The sequence below is a fragment of the Mastomys coucha genome, unplaced genomic scaffold (assembly GCF_008632895.1).
Source record: "Mastomys coucha isolate ucsf_1 unplaced genomic scaffold, UCSF_Mcou_1 pScaffold1, whole genome shotgun sequence".
NCBI lineage: Eukaryota > Metazoa > Chordata > Mammalia > Rodentia > Muridae > Mastomys > Mastomys coucha.
The window spans coordinates 63,412,981-63,433,563 of record NW_022196891.1 but is presented as its reverse complement, the minus strand read 5'-3'; the positions used below and the strand labels follow the sequence as shown (position 1 = coordinate 63,433,563).

The window sequence follows — 20,583 nt, the reverse complement described above, 5'->3', positions numbered from 1 at the left end:
GCAAAGGATCTGATGCCCTCTTCTGGTCTCTGTGGACACCAAGGCATGTACTTATTGTACAGCCACACATACAGACAGAACACCCATACACATAAAAATAATTTTCAAAAATTAAAATTTCTTCTTTAAGAGTTATAGAAGATGCTGCAACTCCTTGTGGTTGTTGGGGCTTTAAATAAGTTGCAAAGGGTCTTAGTAGGATAGCTAAGGTCTAACTCTATCATCTCAGGTGAGTTTGATAATTCTGACATTATTTCCCTAACTGCACACATCACAACAAACAGAACTTAATTCACAGTGGATCCCAGGTATTATCAGGAGTGGTATGTTCAACTTTTAGATCTCAGCGTGTGCCTGTAATGAGCTGTGCTGACAAGACTAGACCATGACATGCCTACAATCTGGCTCTTTCTGAGTTTTTGTTTTCAAGAAGGAGATCAGTGGTTGTTCATCTAAAACCAACAAACCATCGGCATGAAAACAACATTCATCTGTGCTTTTCATGTCTGCCATGCAACAAGCATGACACCAAGTATCAGTTATGGTTTCTGCTTCACTGGGCTTGTGAGAGAGTGAAGTATGTGTACAGGAAGATAATTAGCACCAGGGCTGTGTGCAAGGGGCTAAACGCAGGATAGATTGCAAGATCAGAGTGCATACTCACATTGGACAGATGGAAAGGAAAACTTTACAAAGGCTGAGTGGGATGACCTTTGACCTTGGGGAGCAAGAGGAAGAAGGCAGTACAGTGTATATGGAGCAAGGTGGTAGGAATGGGTACGGTGCTGGAAAATGATTGCCTGGTTTTGCTACAGCACAGAATAGAAGTCATGTGTCACTGTAGTAGCAGACTCAATTATTGGAGACTTATATCCACAGAGCTTTATCTCTCACTTTTATTGCATGTCATCCTCAGTGTGTTGTGGCCATGCTTCCAACACCTTCCTCATTTGAGATCCAAGAGGACCCACAACCTAGACTGTTGTACCCTCGTGATGGGGTCAGAGAGCAGGCAGAACTACAGCAGATCCGTGATAAGTTATTCTTAACCTTTAAGCAGTTATGGCACATGTCACTTCTGATAATACATTTGGCCAAAGCCTGTCACATGCAAACTCTCATGTCAATAGCTTGGGAAAACAGAATCCTACCATGGGGCTATTTAGTGACTAATAAAGGACATGCAATACAAGCTCCAACAGTTTTTGAATATGTTCCTCTTATGCTTAGAAAATATTTTGGGATGCAGTAGGCATGAGAACAGGAGGCCTTTGAATATTAGCTGCAAAAGCTTTGTGACTGATATAAAATTCTATATGTACATAAAACACACACACAAAAAAATTTTTTTTAAAAGAAAGGCATGAGTCTAGGAAACAGGGCTTCACATATTGTCTCCCAAGGAGCATGCGGCTGAACTGGACAGAGAATGAGTGAAGGAGGAAAGGGTTAGACCCTTTGCTTTGCTCCTGTCTTTATTTACAGCAGAGGACAGAACACTTTGTCACCTAGGAAACAACCAACAAAGGCAGAGTGTAAAGCTGTAAGAATCCCTGTCTGTTCTCTCGGAGGTGACTCTGGCTAAGTAGTGGGGTGGAGTGCCCTGCCACTCAACTGCCCTGAGTGCTAGGGATTGTGTAGTCAGGCAGGTGACTCCAGCTGGAAGAAAAAGATGTTTGGCCTTTGAAGGCCACAGCTGACTGAATAATATGTACCTTCTTGCCTTTTTGTATTCAAAGATGACACTACCAACTGAGAAGAGTGTGGCAGCAGTGTCTGAACCTCTGACCTACACTGCGGACAGTACAGTCTCTCCACTATCTAGTTATTCCGCACAGTTTGTACCACAGTGAATGATTCTGTAGCTGTTACTCTGAATATGCTCTAAGAACCAGATAGATTTTGCTATCATTCTCAGAGGTCATTTTATGTCACTGCTTACTTATTAATTACTAATCTTGTCTTACATTTTCTTTCAGTAAATTTTTAACCCAATTTACCCAATCAATGAATTCACAATTCAATTAATTGGTATACAAGCTACTTGCCTAGACTGGGCAGATCTACCACTACACTACTCTATTCCCATCTATTAGATCCCATATGACCTGCGCTTTCTCCAAGCCATGTGCTTCAGCTCCATCTTCCTTCCACCTCATCCTCCTCCATTGTCCTCTTCACCTGTCTCCTCCCCGCCTCTGTCTCCTCTCTCTCCTTCTCCCCCAAACTTTTCAGCTCCACCTTCCCTCCTGCTGCCCAATCATCAGCCTTAGGCTGTATTTTTAAAGTTAAGGTGGGGAGAAAGTTCACAAGGCACCTGTATACGTGATTTGCTCCTCGTCTGCAGTGCTTTCCAGGAGAGGAGAATTAGCATCAAAATACAAGACCTGGGCTATCCACATTTTAATACTGATTTGTATACAGACTGTACTAATACAAATTTCCAAAAGCTGAATGTGTGTCCACCATAGGCTGAAGATTCTATATTAGCTAAAGCATAGGTGATGATTATTTCTGTGCTATCTTGAAAGCTTGATGTCTCATATCATGATTGTTTGTTTGAAACAGGCTCTCACTATATAGCCTTGGTTGGCCTGGAACTCACTATTTAGACCAAGCTGGCCTTGAACTCACAGAGATACACCTGTCTCTGCCTTCCAAGTGCTGGGGTTAATGACATGGACTTCATGCCTGGTTTATATCACCATTGATACCATACCGGCATTATCCAAAATGCTCTTGGAGGATTTTTAAAACATTATTTATTTACTTGCTATGTACCTGCATTCGTTTCTGTGCAGCATGTGTATGCAGGCGCCTGTAAAGGCCAGAAGGCATTACATCTCCTGAAACTGGAGGTACAGACAGTTGTGAGCTGTGTTCTGGGAACCAAATTGATATCCTTTGCATGAGCAGTAACTGCTCCTAATGTCTGAACCATCTCTCCAGCCACTGAAATAGTGTTGAGCTTAGATTTTTCTAGAAACTGCTATTGGCCAAGCAGTGTAACAACTCAGCTGAGGATTTCTCAGCATGTCTGTCTCATCCTTGTCGTATGTCTACTCCGTAGCACTCCCATGTCTGGGGCCTTTTTCACATGCCTGTTCATAGCTGCAGTAAATTTTATTTCCATTGTGTTGTATAAAACATCCAGTTTTGTTGTAAACATTATTGAGCTCAGAACTTTATAATCAACTCTAATGTCTTTGAATGCTAAACCAGATATCTCCCTATATAATGTAGTTTTACTGCAATGACAATGGATTGAAGGAAATCTGAGTTTTGGTCTTAGTTTGCTCATTTATGTGACCATACATAAGACATTTATTCATTCGTAAGCCTGATTTATATGGATGGATCCTGGAATATACCACAGAATTCTTTTCAGAACAGCATTCCCACCAGCCACATCTAGTCACTGGACTTGATGCTATGTAAGAGTACTTATCTAATCATACAAAAAAAGTGAATTGCAAGGTGTTTGCTATTTTTTTGGGGGGGGGAGGTGCTTTTCGAGAGAGGGTTTCTCTGTATAGCCCTGGCTGTCCTGGAACTCACTCTGTAGACCAGGCTGGCCTCAAACTCAGAAATCTGCCTGCCTCTGCCTCCCAACTGCTGGGATTAAAGGCGTGTGTCACCATGCCCGATGGTGTTTGCTATTTTATGCATTTGAAGTATTATTGTTGCTTCTATTATTCTAGTTAGACATCTATAGCAAACTTGTACAGACTAGATGTGGTGCTGATAGTAATATGTATCTTGCCAATACCACCTACAATTATTATTCTAACAGCACTGTGTGTTTTTTAAGAAAGCGCACATTGTGCAAGCTTTTTCAAGATACAGTGTAAGTATTACCTTGGCCAGACTACAGAGTTCTGTAGGGAGACATACAACCTTGGATGTGAAACTTGGCTTTTTACCTGTGAATCTCAGTTGGTCACTCAACCTCCGTGAACTTCAGTTTCTTCATCTATGAAGTAAACTGTTGAAGAATTTAGACATGAAATTAAGAGCACAGATTCACACACTGTCCTACATAGATAGATATTGGTTGTAGAGGCTAAAATATAGTTTAAGACAAACATTTGAGGACTTTTGATTCATTATTTACTTAATCAAACTACTGGTAAACCTTCCTTAAGAGTCAGGAAATATTTTCAGTGTGGTACTTTTTTCAGCACAAGAGATGAGTGTCTGCACTTCCTTAAAAGTTCATCTTGAAGAGGAGAGGAGGAGGAGAAAGAGGAAGAGGAAGAAGAGGAAGAGGAAGATGAGGAAGAAGAGGAAGAAGAGGAAGAGGAAGAAGAGGAGGAGGAGGAGAGAATAACTAATCACTTGAGTCCAAGGCCTCTCTATGTGAGAGTCACTGTCTTTATCATATATGAGATACATTTTTTTTCATTTAAAAGCATTAGAAATTTTCAAGGGACCAATAACTCAACAGTTGATTCTATATGAATGACATTGAATAAGTAAAAATGTCATGATGCAAAATAATATACTTCTACTTTGTGCTAACATCTAAAGTTCTATCATATACACACAGTATCTGATCATGTAGAATAAATTTCTGTGAATTCCTCTGGGGATGTATATGTAACACTTTTCAGAATGACCTATATCAGGGTCCTGTACACTTCAAATAGGAGATTTCTAATGCCTGACTAAATGCTTCCATTCCTACCCCCAAAGATGAGATTTTTTTCAAAACTATAACTTTAGCAGGTTCCTTCTTCCCTATTACCATTTCTCACTTTATCTTCTTCATGTATGCAAATCTGTTTTTCTTACAGACAGTTTTCAGGTTATAGTAATGGCTCAACTTAACATTTTTAACTACATAATATTCAATAGTGATCTACATTCAGTAGAAGCCATTCTCCAAATGTCAAACTTTCCTCTACTAATGATAAATGTCTCTCTTGATGTTGTACATTGGTAGTGCACCACTCCCAGTCAGCCATATGGTCTCGCTGTGTCTCAGTCATAGTATCAGTGCTAGGTCATCTCTATTGTGATCAGTGGCAGTATAGCCAACCTAGGAATCCATCCATCACTCTAATAGGGTTCCTTGCAAGTGACCCAGAAGAACCAAAACAGACAATACTTAGTAACAAGCTCTGTCTTAGGGTTTCCATTGCTGTGAAGAAACAACATGACCAATGCAACTCTTATAAAGGACAACATTTAATTGGGGTTGACTTACAGGTTCTGAGGCTCAGTCCATTATCATCATGGTAGGAAACATGGCAGCATCCGGGCAGGTATGGCGTTGGAGGAGTTGAGTGTTCTACATCTTGTTCCGAAGGCAAACAGGAGAAGACTATCTCCCACATGGCTAGGAGGAAGGTCTCAAAGCCGACCCCCACAGTGACACACTTCCTCCAACAAGGCCACACTTCCTAACAGTGCCACTCCCTGGGCCAAGCATATTCAAACCACCACAAGCTCACTGACTGTTCCTTATGGGGGCCCTTATTATAGCCCTATCCTACCTATCAAGGTCTTAAAAGAACCTGTCTCAAGACTAGAGCATATAAACCAACTAGAGCCCCTTGGGAATATAGCTGCCAACTGGAGTCTTCACCATAGCCAACATCACATCACTGACTTGACTTGGATCCAAGTCTCTCAACTGTGATCCCTTAGGTAATCCTGTAAGCTCAGAAGCCTAGCAGAAACAAACCTTTAACTTTCTGAAGACGGTAATTACAGAGTGAAAGAGGGGCTGGCCCTTCATATGTGCAGGCACCAGTGCAGAGCTACATGGATAACAAGGCAACAAATACCAGACACCCAGAGAAAGTTACAAAGCTCTGATTACTGATCCTGAAGAAATGGCAATGCACAAACTGCCTGAAATGTAATTGAAAATAATGACCTTGAGCTTAGTGAGATGCAAGACAACTAAATAAAATAGAAAAACAATGAAAGAACAAAATGGAAAACTTAATAAAGTTTGTTTAATAAAAATAAAAAGAAGGACACATCCTAACACTGAAGGACCCACTAGTTGAACTGGGAAAACCATCAAAGATTTTCAAGAGCAGACTCAACTGTGCTGAAGAAAGAATTAGTGAACAAAAGGTAAAATATTTGAAACAAGTAACTAGGAGAATAAAGAGAAAAAAATTGAAAGGTGACAAAAACTTAAATAATGCATGTATTACATATTACCAATTATATAAATATGAGGAAGTACTCAAAGGAGACAGAGGCAAGACAGAGGTAGGAAGCGGGAGCACATTATAGTTAACTGTGGAAAGGCACATGCAAAGAGAGACTCGAAAGCAGGAGGAGGATAGGAACTCATCACATATAGTTTATTGTGTACTTCTCAACAGAAATTTAGCAGTCCAGGAAGGGGTGAAATAACATATTCAATGTTTTAAAAGAAGAACAAAACAAAACATGACAAGACAAAAAACATGAATACTATACCCAGCAAAGCTGTCCTTTAGAAACGGAGAGATTAAGATACTCTAGAGACAAACACATTCTGAGGGCTTTCATTGTCTTGGTCTTATAAGAGAAGCTAAATGAATTCTTTGAAAAGAGACAAGAACAATATGTAAAAATACGAAAAGTGTGATAAATTACATAGTTGAATTCAGAAAACTCTTAATGCCATAAAATGACACTAAATGACTCTTAACTCTAGCATAAGATCTAAAAAGAGAAGTGTACTAAACACAGTTTAGGCTATAAGCAATTACTTAACATGTACATAATAAAACAAATATGAAGTATGAGTTCTAGCATAAAATTTGAGATCACAAAATAAGGCCTGATTCAAGCCACCACCATAAGTGAATTAGAGTCTATACCACTGCATAGTAGATTTCTCTTCTCTTACTGTTTGCTCAACAACTTTCACTTTCTTCCCTCCCCTCCCCTTCTCTTCTCTTCCCTTCCTTTTTTTTCTTTCTTTCTTGAAATAGGGTCTCTCTGTGTAGTCTGGCTGTCCTGGAATTCTCTGTGTAGACAAAGCTGGCACAAAACTCACAAATTAAGAAGACTGCAATAATGCCAAGTATATTTTCTGACTAAAATGGAAGGAAACTGGAAATCTACTTGAGTATAAAATCTGGAACATTCACAAAGATATTAAAATTAAGCAAGATGCCTTTGAAACAGTAATAGATCAAAGAAGAAATACTGAGATTTAAGGGTTGGGATTCTCAGGTGCTAGAGCATTTAGCTGGCATATCTGTGTTTGATTCCTAATAGCACTCATAGACACACAGGCACACACATACACATAGAGGGGGGATTTAAAAACACCTTGAGGACTAGAGAGATGGCTCTGTGGTTAACAGCACAAGCTGATTTTTCAGAGGACCTGAGCTAGGTTCTCAGCACCTACATCAGGCAGTGCAGGACCACCTGCAACTCTAGCTCCAGAAGAACCAATGCTGAACCATCTGAAACCCTGTTCTTAGCTCAACTATCAATAATTGGAACAAAATGTTGTAGTAGGCTGGAGAACAAATGGCTGTATCTAGCCTCCATCTCTGGCCAACAAAAAAGAAGGTAAGTATGAAGCATACTTGGGGTTGACACAAGCAACCATTAAAGTGGTGAGCCTGTAGGCAGTAAGAATAATTTAGTGAGTTAGGGAGATGCCTTGGTCATTAAAGTACAAGCACGACGAACACTTGGGTTTGACCTCCAGAGCCCACACGTACAAAACAAAAATCCAAGAACAAAACCTGAGGTTGACCTCTAGCTTCTACATGAATAAGTACACATATGCATGTGTGACTACACACATATGTGCACCTGCACACAAATGACTATATATTCATCTGCACAAATAAATTTTAAAAATGACTTGGTAGTTTCCTTAAAAGAAAACTCAACAACAACAATAAAAATCGTAAATCATGGCCACTGATGGTTGTTAAGACAGAAGACACACAGAAATGTTCACTGACGCTACTGAGTAAATGAAAAGAATAGCTGAAGCTCTGCCCCATATAGATTTAATGCAACTAGCTTCATAGAGAAGTTTTTGGGGAATTCAAGCCATCATCATAAGTAAATTAGAGTCTATACCACAGAACAGAGTTCTCTACTCTCTTACTGTTCACTCAACAGACCTTCCTTCCCTCCCTCCCTTCGTTTCAGGTTTTTGAGACAGAATCTCTGTAGCTTTGGCTGTCTTTGAACTCACTATGCAGATCAGGCTAGCCTCAAACTCACTGAGAATCCTCCTGCCTTCACCTCCTGAGTTCCATGATTAAAGGCATATGCCAGCATGCCTGGCCAGACCTTCCCTTTCTTCATCTTGTCCATACTGCACTGCTGCAGAAAACACTCTCTCTTGCACTATTTTAGGAGGTGGGAGAGCTGCTGCTGCAATTCTGGTTTTCAACATCCTCTGAACCCTTCCTACTCTGATATCAGCTAAAACTAAGCAATGTGGAGAGGAGACATCAGTTTCCTGTCTTTCTGTGGACTTTGATCTTTGTGCTAAAGCACAAGGTTTAAATAGAGGTGCCAAATTCAAAAAGGCAGAAACTGGTATAAGTAAAATGTATTTTTAACTCTCTCCCCGAGGCACAATTTTGCACAATTCCAGAGGCATCATTAGTATAGATGACAACGTGGAGGTCACCTCAGAGTTACATAATCCACAGACCTGTGTAAACATCTCTAAGACTTTTGGCTGATTTCATAAAAAGATCCAATTTCCAACGTGGAGCTCTGTTTTTAAATTTCCCTCGCCCCCTTTCTGGTTCTGTTCTACTTTCCATCCCAGAAATAAAACCAAAGGCATTGCTTAGGAAGGGGTGGGCAAGGGAAAGGAAACAGCAAAATAGCTCAAATAAATAGCTTACTGCCATACTTCAAGGAGTTACGAAATGTCTAAGGCCAAAATCAGTACCAGTAACAAAAACAATAAAGATCAGAATGGGAAAAAAATGAAACAGAGACTAGAAAGAAACCAGAACAGATTAGTGGAGCTAGGAGTTGGTTCTCTGAGTAGATTACAAAATAAAACAAACTCTCAGCCAGACTAAGGTCTGTTCTGTGCCCTAGCCCACTGAGATGTAACAAGCAGTCACCTTACGGTCCTGTTGTCATGGGTCTATATTGCCATGTCTTCTCTACTGTGTCTACTCAAACTGGTGGCCTGAATAAATCCTTCCTCAGAGATGGGGAGAGAAGAAGGAGGGGGGGGAGAGAGAATATCAAATACAATCACAAAAGGAGCGATTACAACTGATACAAAGAAATACAAGAATTATAAGAGACCAGTATAAACAGCTATATGTAAAAAAAAAAAAAAAAAATAGCAAACCTAAAAGGAATTGATAAATTCCTAGAAACATAGAGTCTAACCAGACTGAATCAAAAAGATAAAATCCATGTACTTCAGTTGATGCAGAAAAAAATATTTGACAAAATTCAACATTCTTTCATGATTAAAAACTCTCAACAAATTAGGCATAGGAGAAATGCAACTCAATATAACAAAGGTTGTATATGAGAACTCTACTGTTGCTTTATATTGTATGATGAGAGGTCAAAGGGTTTTTCCTCTAAGATCAGGAACCAGATACAAATACCACACATAACTACACCTATGTATGTAAGATTTAGCCAGGATAATCCAATGCCTCTGATCTCTGGAAACACCTGCACTTACATGAACATACACACACACCTAATTAAGAATAATAAAAGCAGGGCTGGCAAGATGGTTTAATGGGTATAGGCATTGTTGCTAAGTTTAATGGTCAGAGTTCAGTTACCAGAATCCACATGATGGAAGGAGACAATTCACTCCTGAAAGTTATCCTTTGACCTCCCCAAGTGCCAGGACACCTATGAACCCATGTGCGTGCACACACACACACACACACACACACACACACACACACACATTAATAAATTAATAAATAAGTGAAAATATCTTAAAATAATAAACCTGAAATAAATAAACATACAGAATGACTCTTGCTCCTTCTGATCTGAAGGGACATAGGAGTTAATTAAAAAAAAGAAGTTTTCTTGAAGTACTTGGAAATTTGAGGCATAAACAGTCATCTTTTGGTCAGGAGACAGTTGTCAACATAGTGGTAAAGATGCCTTCTTTTCATCTGGTTAGTCAGCATGGCAAGATTTCAAGGCGTCCCGAAGCTGTTTGCTATGACACAGGGTTTGTGGCTGAGATAGTCCCAGAAGGAACCTCTAACTGTCAGAAACAACAGGTGGCTCTCTACAGTGGAACACAAATGGCAATTGAGAATGGGCATTCGCGTATGCTGATGTTATATAGCAACATGGCTAGGTGTTGTGAGTAGAAACTTTTAAGTGTTGATGGTGGTTTGACCTCGTTTGTGTCCAGAGCCTATCTGGGTCTTGAGACATCTGGGTTGCTACCAACACAGGTTTCTCAGATTGTTTGTTTGTAGAAGAAGATTCAGTTCTAATATATCTAGTATATCTCTTACTTGCTTTACAATATAAGAAAATTGATATTCTACCTAAGTCAATTTCTCAAGTCATTTAAGATTTAAGATATTTAATACAATACTTTATTACTTTTAAAAATAGAGGCATGTGTTAGGAAAGTATGAATTGAATTGTTCCCTTTTCTCCAGGTTACCATGAGCATTGGTCATGTTATGGACCTGAGATGTAAGGGCCCCTGTCTTGCTCATTCTACAGGCTGCTTTCTCTAGGATAAACAGCCCCCAGACTCTGTGGTTTCTGAGATTTTCTCATTCTGACAGTTTGCTCTCTTCCATTGTTACCAGGCTGTCAATCGATGTGTTTGGCTTCTCAGGGAGGCAGTCTCTAAGAGCTTATTTACCTTCATCATACTTTTAATTTGATAATTCATCTACTTTGGATTTAGAAATCTCATGGCTTATAAAAATTCTGGCTAACAGAAGTGAAACAAACAAATTTTAAAAATGGGGCTTTAACTTTTGACAGAAAGTTGGAAATGTTTGCATGAGAATGAAGCAGAAGTCTTTAAGAGTTGTCTATTTGGAAGTATTTTAAATTAACGTTTGATCTTGGCTGTTTCCCCAAACTGGCTAGGGGACTTCCAGAGAAGCTGTTTTTAGTATACATATAATTGGGATGCTGGAGAGAGGGGTTAAAGATGATCTTAAGCCCTCCATCTCACCCCCATCAACATTATCCTATTCATTTTATGGAAATTGTAGTTAATATTCTGAATTAATTAGATTGTACAATCAATTTCAAAAGCATAATGCAGTACTGCATAAAATTTAATAATGCATAAAACTTGTTATGGAAATTTAAAGTTTTAGGGCCTAGATGGATTTCAAACATGAATTTTGTATGAAGAAATGAAACAAAATATTTTGTTAGAGTAATTTGCTTTATTACAAAGGAAAACATCCACAGCTTCATTTAAATACTACATCATTCATCACATGCAGTATTTCCCAGCAAACTAATTTAAGGTGGACTCCAGACTCAATAAATATCAGAAGGGTATGTGACTGCCCCCTTTCCCCCCCCCATCACCTACTTTGGAAGATCAGCAGGCTTAGTAAAACCAGATTCCTAAAATAAGCATTATCATCTACAGAGAAGACTGGAAATCATAAATGATGTGAGCAACTTCCCTTGATTATGACAGGAAGCCTGCATATGTAATCTTTGTAGCGAATAAACATCTTCAATTTCTAGTATTATATCATCCAATTCCAGGAAAACATTATCATAATATGAAATAGATGAGAAAGTAAATAGCAATCAAGACTATCTGGCAATGAGAAATACTAGTTTCTCTCTCTTGTGAGAAGGCAAAGAAGGTGGGGCAGCCTCTTAAGTGAGAAAAGCTGATGTCAGTGGTCCTGCATTCAAATTGTAGTCCCTAAGTGACTTTAGGCAAGTTACTAAATTTCTCTGAGCCTTAGTTCCTCTGATCATCATGCTTTTGACACAATCCTGTCCAAGGATGATATAAGACCTAAGCGAGAAAAGAGTACTTCTCTACCCTACATCCCTATACATAGGAGCAGTAGCTCTGGACTTAGTTTGCAGTTCCTCACTCCAGCCCAATGCCTCCCCAGCCATCCTACCCCATCATTTTCCATTGGGTCTATCGTATTCTCCTTTGAGGTGGTATCTATCACTGAATCTAGGGCTCTTGTTTTCCCAGCGATGTTGGATTTCAGAAAGCCCCAGGGATCTTCCTGTTTCTGCCTGCCTTCCTCTGGAACTCTGGTGACTCTGAGGCTGGCTTTGTTATGTGCCAGCTGGAATGCAAACTGGTCCTTAATGAGTATGGAGTAAATATTCTTAATCACTGCTTTTCCAATGTCCACATCCTACCCCTCTGCTCTTTTGACTTTGGGATTCTTGTTCTTACTGCCCAGGCTACTCCTGACATATGATCCTCCTGCCTCAGCCTCCTGCTTAGTTGGGATTACAGGTCCTACCATCAGCCTGGTACTAGGGTTCCCCTTTTATACATCTTGGTGTTTGTGTTTTTGTTGAGGCAGGATATAGCTCAGGCTGGCATCAAACTTGCTATGTAGCCAACTAGCAGGTCCTTTATCCTCCTTCCTCAATGTCTCAAAGTCTGGAATTGCAGGTATTGGACATCATGCTGCACGTACAACTTGAGGACCTTGCAGCCTCTCAACCAGAATGCTACTTGTTTCCAAGATTTCACTTACCTTTACTCCCTAGCTCTGAACCACTCCCCACCACCAACTGGGATCTCAGTTAGTAGTTAGATGCATCTGTTCCAAGCTTTCTAATCTGCATGTACTTCGTGGTATGAACTTAACCCACACTATGAATGCTCAATTGATTAGAACTTTCTTGAAGGAAGGACATTTTTTTCTCTCTAGATATGAAATCTATGGAACTATAAAAATAGAAGAACAAAAGCCCCATAGACATCTGCCAGTTTTCTTCCTATTACTACTTGTATGTCTCTTCCATCACCAACTCTTGCCCTGCTGACTTACTGGGCCCATGGTATTTCTGGTGAAATCTTAGATGCCTTAGGTGATCTTACAGCTACTGGCAAGAATAGAAGTACTGAACAGACAATGTGACCTCCACTGTACAGTGGAAGACTGTACAGTGAAGCACTGCTGATGTTTTTGGTGAGGGCTGTTGATCTATTTCCTATAGCACTGCAGTTCAACTTGCCAGAATGGGGTGAAATTTTCTTTTCATGTTAAACTCTCTAAGAGAAGGTGATTGTTTATATAGACTGCCAACTTGACAAGATCTAGAATCATCTAGCAAGAGTCTCTTGGTATGGCTATGTGGGAGTATGTAGAGAAGGTTAGCCTCTGGATGCCTCTGATGGATTTCCTTGATTAGGTTGAGGTAAGAAAGCCCACAGTAACTGTGGGCAGAACCTTTTCATGAATAGGACCTAGACTGAAAAGGAAAAGAAAGTGACATCTAGCCCTCTCTGCTTCCTGACTGTGGACCAGTGTGACCAGCTGCCTTGAGTTCATATGACCTCTTTGTGCTGTTGGATTGCACCCGTAATCTGGGAGCTAAAATAAACCCTTTCTCCATGAAGTCAAGAGCAATACCTTCTCTTGTCAAGGTATTAGTGGTTCAGCCTTTAACGCGTATTAGTTTTACCTCATCTTTTTCTGATAATCTTATTTCTGAACTAGATTTTAAAAATTATTTTAATTTTGTATATATGGAGAGGTTGCCTGCATGTATATCTGTGCACCTGAGTGCTTAGTGCCAGAGGAAGTTGGAAGACAGCTTCAGATTCCCTGGAACCAGAGTTACAGTTGAGCTGCCATGAGTGGTAGGAGTCAAACCTGGGTCCCCCAGAAGAGCAGGCAGTCCTTGTAACAGTTAAGGCATCTCTCCAGTTCCTAAACCAGCTTACTGAGGAAATAACTGATAATTTCCAGGTATCTTTGAACCATGGGGCATTGCCTACTGTACATTTAAAGTATAGAAGCAACTTTAAAAACTAGGTAAACCTGGATCAGATGGGTTCAGCAGGTAAAGGTGCATGCTGGGTAAGCCAAATGACCTGGGTTCCATTTCTGGGATACATACATAAACACACATAAAGGTGGAAGGAGAGGACCAACTTCATAGAGTTGTTCTGTTACCTCCATGTATGCACAAGCACATGTACTAAGTTTATACATAATACTAATAAGAAAGAAAATAGTCATTTTAAATATAAATGACTTAATTTTACACATCTAAATTTAACATCTACTGATATTTAATATAGTAATACATGTCCAGTTACTGAAATGCATAGCTTTACTTACACTCCACGCATGTTTTAACCTCTCTCGACATCACTCGTCTGCTGCTTACTAGTTGTACAGTTATACTCCCTCCATGTCTCAACTGTAACTGAATAGTAGAATGCTGGTTGGAGATTGCTGTAATATTAGAACAACACACGAGGTGGTTTCATTTACTTCCTGGTAGCAAGTTTATGTCTTTATCTTTCTACTTGATTAAATTCTCAACTTCTTACAAAGTTATAGACACAGGTAGCAGTTACCCAACAATTTTACTTTATTTACAAAGGTATGTGGCAGTGTAAAATAATTCAGGTATGAGTTGCTCATTTTGAGATAGTGACAGGATATAAATACCCACATCTAACCAAGACAGGACTAGTTGAGTAAATTGTGGTTCATGCATGTAGTGAAGTGTGCAGAGGCATAAAAAAGAATGACCAAAGGACTCATGTCCTGAGAGGGAGCAATCACCCATACATTTAGGTGTAGAAAGCTACTTAGAGAGCAGTACACATGGTATACAATCTTTTCATCTATGAAATTGAGAAAAATAAGAAAAGAAGTATTCTTATTTTGCAAAAAGAAGGTTGCAAGAAGAGATAAAGATATGTAACAAACTAATAAAACATGGCTTCCTAAAGAAGAATTGTGGTACATTCCTTTCATTCCAGTATGCAAAAACAGACATGGGCCAATCTCTGAGTTCAAGGCCAGCTTGGTCTACCCAGCAAGACATTTCTCAAAAAAAAAAAAAAATCTTTATATCATAAGACACGGTAGCTCAGGTTTTTAAATTTATATAAGATGGAGCCACTAGAATAAACACATAGAGACACTACATTTTAAAAATGTGTTTGCTGTGTGGGAAGGGATGTTTCAAGCTTAAAGTCTGCAGTTGCACTTTCTCTTCCTGGTGACATCACCTGTTTGTGGGATCCAGACTAACAATTCTCAGGAATAAAACCTCATCTGTAATATAGACTCTAGAAGGTAGACTGACTGATTTGAACTTTGAGTACAGAGATTAGAATGTTGCAGACTCAGAGCCAAACTATCTTGGACTATCACAGCCTCTTAAGGGTCCACTGCCATGTTATGTATGAACTAACATCCTGTGACTAATACAGGAAGCCTTTGGAATCTTGACTAGATCACTGGAATCCACTAACCTCAGATAAGAATGTCACCAGATCTATTATCTGAGACATGTAGATTTCCTCAATTCTCTGTAACCTGCCCATCTGATATTTCCATTAATGTGTTTGAAAATTCCTCATGACTTTCCTTTGTTCTTGTAACTGTAAAAATTTCACAGAACTGTTTTTACTTTGGAACTTTTTTTTTTTTTTTTTTTTTTTTTTTTAAAGCAATCTGAACACATTCTTTTGGGCCATGATCTCTCATATTTGGCTCAGGAATAAACTTACTTGCATCTCTTCCATAGCGGGTGCTATGAGCGATGCTGATTAAGCTGTGAGCTGAGCTTTCTTCTGTACCTTCCTCCTTAGTCATGGAGACTACTGTCCTTAGCCACTTTTATATTTTCATTTAGTATTGCTATGTAACTGGAGCAGAGGAAACATTTATAGGTGTGAACTTACTGTGCAAATGGAAATCTTTTCCTTTCATCTTAACCCTAATATTGAAAAGCCTTAAAAACTCTTCTTTCTCTAAAAACACAGTCAGAATTAAAGAGCATTTCTTAGTGGATAAAATATTAACAATGGCCCCAGTACTTGGGAGGCAAAAGCAGGCAGATCTTATGAGTTCCAGGCCACCCTGGTCTACATAGTGAGTTGCAGGACAACCAGAGCTACATAAAGAAACCCTGTCTCAAAAAACAAAAACCAGCCAACAAACAAAACAAATCACCCATTAAAATTGCATTTCTAAATTTTAACTCTCTATACAAAATGTGGTGTTTCATAGAAATTTAAATGTCATAGATTGTCAGGTACCATTAAAATGTTGCCAACTAACAAATTATATTTTAAAATCAAGCCTGTTGAGATTCATGTTGATTTCAAAAATACTGATATGTGGAAAATGTATATTTAGAGCACATAAAATTCAGACAATTATGTTGGCTTAGAAGATTAAAAGGTTGAATTCAATGTGCACTAATACCAGGATATTCCAAAAATCCAAAGAAATGTTCTGTCTAGAGCAATGCCAAATATAGGTTTCCATTGCTGCATGTAAATAAAGACTTGTATGTATATTGGACAGTTACTATAATATAGATGGGATTATGCAAGAAAATGTTTTAAAAATGTTTAGCATAGGTTATGCTCAGGTCCTTCACAGTCTGTACTCTAGTGACAGAGATACATGTAACACCTTTGACAATAAGAAAGGACCAAATGGTGTAGATTTAGGGGTTGGCTTCAGGAAGATAACAATTGAAATTGTGGGGATAGATAATGACATCAAACAGGCTTACAACATAGAGAGATAAAGGCATGTCCTTGGAGAGTACCTATATTAAATGGGAAGCAGAGGAGGATCCAGTGAGGAAAATCGAGATGTGGTTAGAAAGATAAGAAGAGAAATTGGAGAGCAATTTGTCATTGAGGCCAGAGGCAGGGATAGATTTTACAGAGAAAGGAGTGATCAGCATTGTCAAATTGCTGAGAGATGGGCCAAGATGAGGACTGAAGATGTCATCAGATTTGGCAGTTAGGAGGTCATCAGTAACTTCCAATAAAGGAGTTCTGGGAAAATGACTAGAGCAGATTCAGATTGTAGTGAGTTGATGAGTAAATGCTGGGAGAGTTTATTTAAAAAAAAAAAAAGATTCTGAGGAAGGCTAGGAAGAGGCAGGGAAAACAGAGGAAGGGCAAAAATGAAATCACTAGAGCAGGGAGTAGGTACCTCAGTGCATGTAAGCAAGGTAAAGCCTCCTGCATACAGGCAGGAGGAGGACAGGCTGGGGAGCCAGGTGGAAGCCAAGGCCAGGAGCAGGTCTGAGGACACAAAGAAGCATGGAGGAGAGGATATGTGATTGGGCAATCTTTGCTTCAATTCCTATCTCCTATTTCACTGAGTGAATTTAGGTGTGCTACTTGACCTCTGCCCTTCAATGTTCGAAAAAATCAGAAGACAGGCACTCCAAAAATACCCCTACAGTAAATATGATGCATTTCTAAGAGGTTTTCTTATGACTGTAATGTAAGCTGATGACATAAGTCCAAAGAGCAGTTCTAGGAAAGAATCTTACAAGGGGACAAAATGATGAATTTCAAGATCATGGCTTTCTGACAGTTTGGCTTTTAAGAGTATCCAAAGGTGAAATAGCAAATGGATTTCATGTTGCATGCCAACACTGATGAGATGCCAGCGGCTGCCTGAAGCACTAGTTGGAGAGAATTGTGTTTGAACAAGAGTCTAATCTCAGTTTAAGGGGTTGTGGATTAAAGTTGGCCAGAGGCTTAGAAAAGATAGTAGCAAGAGCAGTATTGTATATTTGCTGACCCTGAACTAGAGGGGAAAATAGCTATGTCTCTATCAGACAGTTCTCCATAAATGTTATTGAGCTTTTTGATGAGTATTGAATTGTAAAGATCTCAGTGCACATTCTTTGAGAAGTAGAAAGTCTACATTGTACATTAAGGGTAGAACATAAATTCTATCAGTCAGCTACAGGCAGTATAGGCTTGCCATCCTTTTATGAATGTTAAGACATTTGACTTAAGACATATTCATTAACTTAACAGAATGGCTTTTCATGTTGAATAAGGAGATCCACTGAAATAAATGTTCAAGGCAGGATTAGGATCTTTCTTGGAATATCTTCTGTATACTCTGTAAACACAGCAAAAGGGAGATGAGGATCCCAATGATTCATAGCTAATGGCCATAATCACTTTATCTTGAAACCCCCACAGCACCTTCAAGCATGTAACAGCCTGGTAGAGCCTTTTCAGGCAGTAAATCCCATACATATATATGAAGTAGTATTACCATGTTTTCAGATATATCTCATCTGTGCTCCAGTAGAGGTAAAGCAGAGTCATTATGGTAAAGAGGAAGTAGAGAGTTTGTTTTTTAAAAATCTGACCTTAAGCTAACTCTGAGGGTGTCACATAACAGTTTGCAAACCTCTGCCATAAAATAGTTACCAAATTGCACCCATAGAACATTAAGCAAATTACTCTGCTCTATTAGAATGTTAATCTTTATGAACAAATGAAATATTTATAAAAATGATTATTTTAACTTAGCCACTCAAACCTATCTTCACTCCTCAGTCCTTAACAAGCTTGTGTGGCAGCATGGAGAGTTAAGGTCTATTTAAGGAACACAGTGCCACTCTTTGTCTCACGATCCCTTCTCCCTGTAGAGACAAGGTCTAGTCTAATTCCTGACAACACATTGTATCATGAGAACAATGGCACCTCATGGACCAACAATGATGAAGGAATTTTGATCCTCATACATATATTTTAGGAAGCAAGGAAGGAAAAAGAATGTATTTCCTTCATTTAAGAAAGGCTACAAAATCCCAATTTAGTTATATGACCATACCTATTCACAAATCAAAACATTATTTGTCAATACATTTTCTTCTCCACACTTGTATATAGATCTTAAAGACATGGCCTGATCCACAGCAGATTCATAGCAGAATGGTTAAGATGGTTCCTTGCAGCCGAGGAGTGATGGCACATGCCTTTAATCCCAGCACGTGGGAGGCAGAGGCAGATGGATTTCTGAGTTCGAGGCCAGCCTGGTCTACAGAGTGAGTTCCAGGACAGCCAGGGCTATACAGAGAAACCCTGTCTCAGGAAAAAAAAAAAGAAAAGAAAGAAAGAAAGAAAAAGATGGTACTTTGCCTGTTTGAACTTCAGTTGCGTGACACTGGACAATTTTTATGCTTCAATACCTCCGTCCTGGAAAACTAAGATAATAGAGTTCATGCCTTCCAAGGCCCACATGGATTAAAAAAAAGTTGATACCTCTAAGTTTGCTAGACTCAAAGTACTATCTTAGGAATTTCCTTATACTTAGCAACTAGTAAAGATCATGGTAGACTGTAGGTAATATTACATTTTGAATGATTTCATCAGTTTAAAAAACCCTTATATAATTTTATTTACTTTTTAAAAATCCAATAATCATTTATGAGCATCTACTAATGTCAAGAGTAGTTATGCTAAGCACTGGGGACACAGATGCAAATATAAATATTGCCATTATGGAGGAGACTGATACAGACTCCTCCTGTACTTTAAACCTTTTCTGCCCTCATAGAATTATTCTTCGTTAACTAATTCTCCCTACACCAACTTCCTTTTGTGGAAATGAAACAATGCAGAATGAATAGCGCATCCACTAGCTTCAATGAATTGAATGATGGTCATGTTCATTTACTTTTTTGAAACAAAGAGCAAACTAAGACTAAGTAGGAAGAAAATAGGTTAGTGGTGATGACTTCAAATTTGTGCCTGCTAGGAATAGTGTTGTTTACTTAACTTTTACGTTATATTCCAAGACTTCCCTTGTAGTAATATAATTTGTGTCATATTTCCAAATATTAATTGTAACATGGTTAAAATTTGCATTTCCTTTACTGTGTTGGTTTGTGTATTTTGAAATAATTATAGGGTGGTCCAATTACTTGGTTTAAGCAGTCCTGTGCACACCCTAAGGCTTAACTACAATGAATAAATCAATCTCACCTCAAATCACTGGCTGTAACTGACAAAGTTTTAGCTGTACTTGTGCAGAGTAAGGAATTCAACAAGCAATCTCGGACTCACAATTCAAACTTTAACCGTTAAAATAATTGCTTTCAGGTAGGGAATCTGTTTATTTAGGGTCTTTTTTTTTTTTTTTCTTTTTTTGGGTGCAGAACCTGCAGTTTTACCCAGTTGAAACTTTGGTAGTATATCCTCAAGATATACTTTGATAGGATATCCTCAAGAGGATAAAGAATAGGGTAAAGAATAAATTTTACCCAATTTATTCCTTTTTACTTTGCTTACCAGAAAATATTTTTGTTTTTATCCTGAAAAAAACTTTTTTAGGAAAAATTTGGGGACTTGTTGAGAATTAGTAAAATAGATTTGGGGCTTCATCCACGATGTTTTTTTTTTTTTTTTTTTTTAGCAGTAAAGGAGCAATCTGGGCAATATTTTGGCTCATGACTTAGGAGGATGTTCATAAGAGGAACATTCCCCCCACCCCTGCTATCGTATTTACTGAGCGACAGGGCAAACAGAATTCGTGGCCGTTGACGCTCCTCCTCCTGCCAACTCCCACAGTTTTAATCAGGTCAGTTTACAACTAGCCTCTAAAAGGTGCTCCAGAAGAAAAAAAACCAAAA

At 38.8% G+C, this 20,583-nt stretch overlaps 1 long non-coding RNA gene across 2 annotated transcripts in view; it reads right to left on the bottom strand.

The window, feature by feature from the left end:
* Positions 1–20,577, bottom strand: part of LOC116102948 — a 37,100-nt gene extending 16,523 nt beyond the window's left edge. The window contains exons 1-3 of one of the 2 annotated variants that reach the window (XR_004123336.1): positions 19,937–20,577; positions 14,274–14,390; positions 3,924–3,985 (exon numbers count right to left, since the gene is read on the bottom strand). This is a non-coding gene — a long non-coding RNA (uncharacterized LOC116102948). Of the gene's footprint in view, positions 1–3,923; positions 3,986–14,273; positions 14,391–15,682; positions 15,979–19,936 lie in introns of those variants that run through there. The other variant, XR_004123337.1, reaches the window with a different exon arrangement.
* Between the last annotated feature and the right edge of the window lie 6 nt (positions 20,578–20,583).